The sequence below is a fragment of the Protomyctophum bolini genome, assembly GCF_963924005.1.
Source record: "Protomyctophum bolini genome assembly, chromosome: 17".
Taxonomy (NCBI): Eukaryota; Metazoa; Chordata; class Actinopteri; order Myctophiformes; family Myctophidae; genus Protomyctophum; species Protomyctophum bolini.
This window is the reverse complement of record NC_137878.1, coordinates 13,817,620-13,826,780: the sequence shown is the minus strand read 5'-3', so window position 1 is coordinate 13,826,780 and position 9,161 is coordinate 13,817,620.

Sequence of the window (9,161 nt, the reverse complement as noted above, 5' to 3'; positions counted from 1 at the left end):
ATAGCCTACTAAGTATTTAGAGGTTAGCATTAAACCATTAAAGTCGACCACACCAGCCTTGACGAAAAAAGGATTTTAAAACAAAATGCTTATGAGGGGCCAGAGAGTTAAGGCTTAGTGACTCGTTGTGTGCCGGTGTCGTGAGCCGAAAAACAGCCAACCGATTTGGTTGTCCTCACAAGTGTAGCAAAGCCCACATTCGTGCGCGAGCGTGCGTGCGCAACGCGTGCGCGAGGCAGAAATGAAAGGCAGGAGTCCCATCTGTTGTGGTGTAATGACTGTGCTATTTGAAGGCAGGAAAGGTTTGGTGCGGGAGCAGCTGGTACCTCGCCCGGTGACCTTTTAGCGTTCTCTCCCCTCGCCATCTGACAGATGTGTCAACTCGATTATTTCAAAAGGCCCTGAATAAATAACCGATTGTGAGAGCGAGAGTGCCGCCCGCTAACCCAAAGCGTCAACAAAATGGAGGCGCGCACACACACACACACACACGCACGTGTACGCGCGCACACGCACACACACAGGTGAAAGCGTAGACGCGACTCAAGTGCAGCGGCGATGCTGGTCGCCCCTGTGAGACGGGGGAAGTACATGAGCCCGTGGAGAGAGAGAGCCGGCGCACGCTATGCCGGATTGCGTGACACGCCGTGTGCAACTGGCTATAAATTACCCTTTAGAACCCATAATGGGCCTCGCACAGCCGAGGGGAATGTGTCACCCGTGGTGTCTCATCACTTCATTCTCACTCTTCTCCCCTCTGTCCGTCTATCCGTCTGTCTGTGTCTGTCTGTGTCCGTCTATCTGTCTGTGTCTGTCTGTCTGTCTGTCTCTCTTCTCGTTTTCTTTGTGATCTAAATATCTGTTGAGTTGCCTGTGCGAGGGGAGGGGAGGGGGATGGGGGGCATTAAAGGGGGTGAATTGAATGCCACCGTGGTTCGGATGCCCTTGGAGCGATATTAGCGGGTCGGTGGGGCAGCGTCGAGGGACGAGGGGTGGGGGGCGTTGGGCTGCTGAACCGGGTGGTGGCGTTGGTAGCTGGGGGTGGGTGGGGGGTTACGGAGGGCCTCAGGTGTTGCTCGGAGGCTGCCGATGGATTCTCTGTCCCTGGTGGAACGGGCAGCTGACACGTGGGGTGGGGGAGGGGACTGGGAGTGTGCTCTGTGTGTGTGTGTGTGTGTGTGTGTTGTATAACTATACTTGTGAGGGCCAAATGCCCACACAAGTATTATCGTTGCACTCATCTCCATATTTATACTTTTTATATTTTTTCGTACATTTTAACGCCCTACTTGATCATACTACAGTGTCACTCAAAAGTGCCGCTACTTTTTCTTGAATTTGAATACTGAAAAGTAACAGTTTTGGACATGACAGAGACAATATACAGTAGTAGCATTTGAGAAAGAAGACAGTTTTTTAGATTGGGTTTAGGATTAAGATTAGAGTTAGATATTTAGAGGTTAGATTTGGAGTGTGTCGCCCATTGATGTATATTCAGTTGCACACCGATAGCCACTGTAACCTCCCTAATGTTGAAGTTCTCACAAGTATACTGTAGTAATACTGTGTGTGTGTGTGTGTGTGTGTGTGTGTGTGTGTGTGTGTGTGTGTGTGTGTGTGTGTGTGTGTGTGTGCGCATGCGTGTGTGTGTGTGTGTGTGTGTGTGTGGGGGTAATTGACTCACTGAGTGATTGGGGTACTGTGAAGAGGCGGCCGCAATCAGACCTGCCCTGATAGAGTTTGATGCCTCCCTAAATAGTTTTCAAATGGAGGAGCAGGTGCTGTTTTTCCCAACCAATCCCCACTGCCTGGGCATGTAGGAGAGAGGACAGCGCACGTGTGTGTGTGTGTGTGTGTGTGTGTATGCTGTGCATGCATAAGTGCGTGCCTGTGCGCGCGAGTGTGTGTGTGTGTGTGTGTGTGTATGCTGTGCATGCACAAGTGTGTGCCTGCGCACGCGAGTGTGTGTGTGTGTGTGTGTGTGTGTGTGTGTGTGTGTGTGTGTGTGTGTGTTAGTGTGCACGTGTGTAAGGTGCACGGGCACGCATTGTGAGTGTTTATGCCTGCTTTTATGTAGAGCACTTTATGACTGCATCAAGGTAATAATTGTGGTTGTAAAGGTGAACGATGCGTTCATGTTTTTTGTTTCGTTTTTTTCAAGCATGTATGGTATCTGCTGCTTTGTATTTTGGAATACTATACACTACACGCTTAAAATTAAGAATGTCAGCAATAAAATAGACACAATTACTACTAACACTAGTGTATAGTTGGCGTTTTTCTTCTCTGGCATGTGCCGGTATATGCACAGAACACAGAGCTCGGGCAAAATGCCATGGGTGATTGCATAGAGAAAATCACGGGAGACGGCGGCTCTTGAATACAGATGACAGACACAGCCCACCGGCCGCTCTGAGGAGCTCGCCTGTCACCTCAGAATTCAATTTCGATCGCTAAAATTGGACCAAAGCCCTTCATTTCAGCTACTCATCTCTTTAAAGAACGATTCGTGTTGGAAAAAAGCCCCCATCGAGGCTCTTGTGCCGAGACCCGAGGGAGACCTCCAAGTGCCCAATCCCGCCCAGTGTGAAATTGGCTTCATCAAGTCACGGCCACGGCCCACTTGATTTGTCCCCAGTGGACCTTTTATTTATTTTGGGTCGGGAGATATTGTTATGGAAGTCATGCTTTTAGGCACAAACCACAAACCACACCAATGATTAGTTACGAAACCGTTTTTTTGGTTGCAGTGATCCGATTATGTCCCGTTGCACGGTGGTGCATGTATGCTGGCGCATGTCGTTGCAAGGGATTCAATTCAAAGGAGCTTTATTGGCATGAGAAAACGTTAGTTCCATCCATGTTATCCGAATATCCGTCTATCTGTGTGTGTGTGTGTGTGTGTGTGCACTGTCACAAAAATAATTGCTGTGAAAACAGATATTCATTGCAGCTCGGCGCACCTCTGCGGTTGTGTGTGATATGCCAAGTTAAAGCTCCATTCTGTTGCAGGTATACATAGTTGCATGTTGCAAGGAGTTGCATGGTGTGGTTTGGGCCTAAGATGAGTTGCCGCCAGCGTGGCACACAGCCCGTGCCATGCAGCGCAGCACAGCCCGTGCCATGCAGCACAGCACAGCGCCCAATGCCCGTGTCGCCAGCTTGTTTTACATCCATTACGAATGAAATGCCACGAGTTGCCGGGCCAAGTTCTGATTGAGAGACATTGTCGGTGCAAAGATTTTGTGACATCCATGCAAATCATTTGGCAAAGTAGTAGGGAAAAGAAAAGGTGTGGGGGGGATTTAACTCTCAACTGACAGTTTTGATTACATCTTTCAGGGGGAAAGGAGAGCAAAAAAGGTTAAATTCACAATAATGTTATCCCCCTAATGTAGGATCTCCAATGAGACGTGAAGACTGTCATTTTGCCACTTCCTCTCAGCACGCCTGCAGGCGCGTCTTAGGTCACGAGTGGAGTTGTTGAGCCATGGCTCCGAAAGTGCTTTTGTGCTTTTTGTTCTTAGCTTAGAAGGTGCGACAGAGTCCAAAGTGCTATTGCAAGTGTTATCAAACATAAAGAGGAGTTCCTCAGCACTTAAGAGTGCATTTGCTGTCAAGGGCCCGTAAAGCAGAGTTCTTGAAAATACAGGAAAACTGAGAGACAGTGGCTGGGGTGTCAGATTTGACTGTGGAACAGGGGATTTAGGCAGTAAATCCCCTGTTGTCACTACTACTGTTGGCTCACCTGCCAGAGAGGAACCCCCGTCCCACAAACACAGGCCAACTGTGTTTGTACAGACACTTGACAAAGCTTGTGGATTTCGAACACGCAGTTCCACAGTGGTGAGCAGCTACTGTGCCACCCGAGAGAGAGCCCAACACTTCATCTTGGAGATTTACTGAAGCCTACAGTGACAAAGTTATTTTGTGGTGAAAAAAGTGGGTGTAAATGTGGGTGTGAATTTGTTCCAGTGCAGGGGTATCACAGTGAAGCGTCATTCATAGCGTCACTGTCGGGTGGAAACCTCATATGTCAAATTAAAAAAATCTACAAAACGTGCCAATTTGCGCCACGCTTCGAGCTCATGGATCTGCTACTTTGAATGCTTTTGTGTGACGCTGTAGTGTGATCAAGTAGGGCATTCAGTTATAAAGAAAATACAATATCTAAATATGGAGAAAGGTCTCTGACTAACAGCAACATTATCAAAGTCAGAGTGGGTTCCCTTATACGTAGTTGGAGGAACATCTGTTCGCGCATCAGGCGAAAGCACTCAGTGGTATTCATGGTTTTTCTTTCTTTACTACCACTATTATGATCCCAGAGTAGAGGATGTGGGTCATGAGCCTATCCACTCATGTGATCTGACCAGACACTGTCCAGATGCGAGGCATGGGGATGCTCCCCACCACCACTGGAACCGTTTGCACACAATGCATTTTGTATGTTCTCTCTGCCCAACATATATTCATAATATGATCTTAACCATCAGTTGAATGTGTTGTATTGTACGTGTTAACTTCAATGTTAACATAACGTTCAAATCAATTGATCCGATTGATCAATCAATAAATGTACAAATCAAACCAAATGTGCGATATGGATCCATTTGGTTGTGTACTATAAATAAGGGTCCATCTGGTTCCATTTTTACACTCTCAGGAACCAAATGGACCCTTACAGGTCTGTATCTGTAACACTAATTATGAATCATTTGTCTGGGGACCCCCTGGAACTCCCTCAAGCATCCCTTGGGCCCCAGGACACACCTGAACTAACACCATCTCTCAGAAGCTGACATAACCACAAAGTCCTGAAATAGTCCTAAATCTGTCATAAAATATGAATGAATTCTGTACAGGTGCTAATTTATTCTCCCATTTATATTCTGTATATCATTGCTGTCAGCTAGGCAGAAACCTTGTATGTTCATATTTCAACTTTGGTCGTAATTGAATGCCATACTTTCGACACAAAAGTAGTCACAATAGCCGACAGTTACAATACAGATTACATACAGTCAGTCACAATACACTTCCACACTCCAGGAATGCGGAAGTGACGATCTAAAACCCAACAGGTTAAAGACTCCGCAATGAAAGCAGTAAAAAAGGACACACCGCCTAAAATGGACGTGAGCTACGAGACGCAGCGCAGAGCAAATCTGTCCCGAGTGAGAACACGTGCAATGCTGTCTCCAGGAAACCTTGTGGAAACCTTGCAACAGACTTTCCAGGAAAGGAAATAGAAAAAAACAGCCTGTGTTCTAATGGATCCAATATTTTTTATATCAGCAAAAATAGCAGATGTACAAGCTGTATTTATGTACAGTATGTGGTCCCATACCTGTATATACAGTGCGTTAGGAGTAGTGCACGCATACGTACACACACACACACACACACACACACACACACACACACACACACACACACACACACACACACACACACACACACACACACACACACACACACACACACACACACACACACACACACACACACACACACACACACACACACACACACACTCTATCGATGAGACCGCCCTGAATACTAAACTCACATAATGGATGGTCTATGATGGTGAACGTGCTTCGTGCTGTCCCACCTTTTCCCCGGCTTCCCATGGGAGGTAATCATTGTAAAATATCGCTTTCCAAAGAGCTCTACAGAATGGATGATTTATCTAGGGAGGGGGGGAGACAAAGGAAAATCAATGTGTGTTTATTAATTGCACTCGGACACAGCAGTATTGTGGGTAATAATAAGGTGGTGCGGAGCCCATCGTGGGTCCAAATAAATGACCCAGAGTTTTGCTGTGCACTATAATGCAAAATGCAAATACACTGTTGCATACGTTGGCATGGGAATCTATAGCGCCATGAAATCAGAATGTAGTGTGATCACTGCGACCAATAATAACGTGGAAGGAACTTGAAAGAGAGCAACGGAGTGCTTCCTTCAATGCATGAGGAGTCCAACGGAGTGCTTCCTTCAATGCATGAGGAGTCCAACCCGTTTCTGTTCACCTTCCAACCAGTTCCTTTCCCCTCCATCAGGCCCCAGCTGGCCAGGGGGAGGCAGTTTAGAGACCAGGATTACTGCATGTTTTTTTTGGGGAACCGCCACCTAGCCAAGGGGACATGTTCTCCCTGGCCACCCAGGGTATGGGCGCTGATGACGTGGAGGAGAGAACGCGCCAGCGTCCCCAGTGGGAATCGAACCCAGGAGCTACTAGCTGTGAGGCAACAGCACTATACCGACTGTGCTACTGTGCCCCCCGGCAGTACTACTATTTGCTGGGGTCCATTTAGGTGGGTATGGGGGGAGATGGTGATCTGCTTTTGATATCCCCTTACTCGTCATTCATCTTTATGGCCGCTGCGTATGTTTATTTATTAAAAATCCTAAAATAGCTAACATACAAGCTTGCAGACCGGCTATTTCACTATGTGTTGTACGAAGAAGTATGCAGGCCCCAACCCCCCCCTATAACTATATTTCAGAAGCTGAAGAAGCACTCGCATTGTGAAATGGCCTCCAGGTCTGTCTTCAAGCACCGTCTTTGATGCAGCCATGCAGATTAAAGTCCAGTTGAACACAAAAGGAATTTGTGATGGATGCACGTATATAAAAAAAATGACAAAGAGAAAGAAACAAAGACAAAGGCACAAGTCTATCTCTCTGCTCTTAAATCAGCGAAGGCATATGGCAACCTTAATCATGTTATGCAAGAAAACCAAACAGCCTCTAGCACACTTCAAAGATCGCCGTTCAATCCAGCTGTCAATTCATCTCTGTCTGTGTGTGTAGGCACGTGCGCCTCATCGGATTATGTTGCGTTTCAAGTTGGAGTGCGATGCGGGCCTTTTCACAAAAGGGCATGTCGCTTTGAAATGTGTAATTGCTCCATGGTGAAATCCTATAGCGATTTGTTGTCTTTGCCAGCCTGGCTATTGTTCTAGCTAATGAGGTCTGAGAGAACCCAAGGCTACATTGAGACAAACAAGGGGAGAGAGAGAGAGAGAGAGAGAAAGAGAGAGAGAGAGAGAGAGAGGGCAACAGCAAATAGGCATGGCACATGAAGTAATATGCATAGCTTGCTGTATGCAAAATACGTTGAAACAAAAGTGTTGGCATAATCCTAGCCGCATCATTACGCTGTGTGTGGAGTGGATGAAAAAGAAAAAAAGCTCCAATGGCACATTGATGCAGAGTATATGTCTTAATTGTTTCGCTGAGTCATACGGCATGGGTTTGTGACATATATTAACACGAAACACGTACATAATTATGCTGTATCTCTGCATTCCGGTTTGTATCTGCGACTGTTTCCGCACAGCACGGCAATCTCAGCAAATTTCATGCAAATGCGGCCTGGCATAGGCCTATACAGAAGGCCACAGAAGCCTGAGAGAAGAGAACATCATTGTTTCTAGAGTTTTTGTATATCGTCGCAGTTTGTTATGTCTTTCTTTTCATAAGTTAATAGCCTATTATATCAACAATGAATTATAGCCGCATAGCTTTGTGTCTGAAGAAGGCCTACACGAATGAAAAGTTGCTTCATTAAAACCTTTCTCTTGACTGTGCAAATGGCATTGTGAGGCTATATCTTTTATTGTTGATGTGTAATGTTTTTTGCCTATGCCCCTGTTTTACCTTTTTTATCTAGGTGTGTGTTTTTTATATGAGTATTCATATTAAAAAAAACACACTTCAAAGATCGCCGCTAGGTTGCATCATGACAGTGTCTCGTAAAAGTAAATCTAATGAAATAACTAACACACATTGTTTGACACACACCAACACACTTTTTTGTTGTTGTTGACTTCAGATTTTTGGTTGTACAGTATGTATTTTCCACTTCATTAACTGTGGCAGTTTTAAATGTGAATACATATTTTTTAATGTATTTTTTTCTAATTACATAATATGAGCCTTATGAGCTTGTAGATCGGCTATGTTCGATGCATGACAACCACGCCTACCTTGATGAACACCATCTTCACTGCAAATATCTGAGTGTTATACCCATAACTCTATGGGTAGTGCCTACCCATAGATCCGAAGTCCCGTTAGTCCGAACATGCACTGCTCCCATGCTTGCGGTTAGGTTTAGGTTTGCTCCCGTGCTTGTGGTTAGGTTTAGGTTAGGGTTAGAGATAGGGATAGTCATTTCGTAATTTCGGAACAATGAACCTTCTGACTAATGACACGGCACCCTATTGAAGACTTTATCACAGCTGTTTTTTTTGTATATGTGTGCGTGTGTGTGTGCGTCTGTGTCTGTCTGTGTGTGTGTGTGTGTGTGTGTGTGTGTGTGTGTGTGTGTTTGTTTTAAGCTGTTAAAGGACATGGTGAGAGTGTTGAAATAATATTGTTTTGAAAAACCTTGCATGTCCAAAATCCATTGCTTTTCAGGAAACGTGAAAAAAAAACAGGCATTCCAATTGATCGAATGTAGTTATAATTCAGTCACAAGCTCTTGTTAATACAAAAAAAAACTAACTCAAATTGTGAAAATAGCAGATCTAGTTGTGAGCTTGTAGATGGACTATCTTCTTTGCTACTTTCTGTTGCACAAAGAGGCAGGCGGTATATAGGCATTCATTTACGGAAGGAGGTCATATACAAAACACGTCGCTCCGCGCTGCACTTGGAGCTTGCAGGTCTGCTACTTTGGATGCTTTTGTGTGACTCTGTAGTCTGTAGTAGGATGAAGTAGTAATAGGGTATTAATTCACGGAAGAACACAAATAGTTAGAATATGGAGACAGCGATGATCAGGATATGACCAGCGAGGAGAGTCATTTCACCTTACTGTGTGTAAAGATAGTTCAGAGCCGAGGATACCAGAGGACGTCTGTCTGTCTGTCTGTGTGTCTGTCTGTCTGTGTGTGTACACACGTGCGTGCGTGTGTGCGTGCGTGAATTTGTTCAATAATGGGCAGCTGCCTTCATTAATAACCATTCATTTTTATGATCCACGCAATAGGCCGCACACCCCTCTAGCATGTCGTAACACTCTCTTCCTGCATGTGTGTGTGTGTGTGTGTGCGCACACATGTGCACATATGTGCATTTGTGATGGATGCCTCCCCTCCCTTCATACCAACCCCCCCCCCTCCCCGCACCCCCCTCCCCCCCCC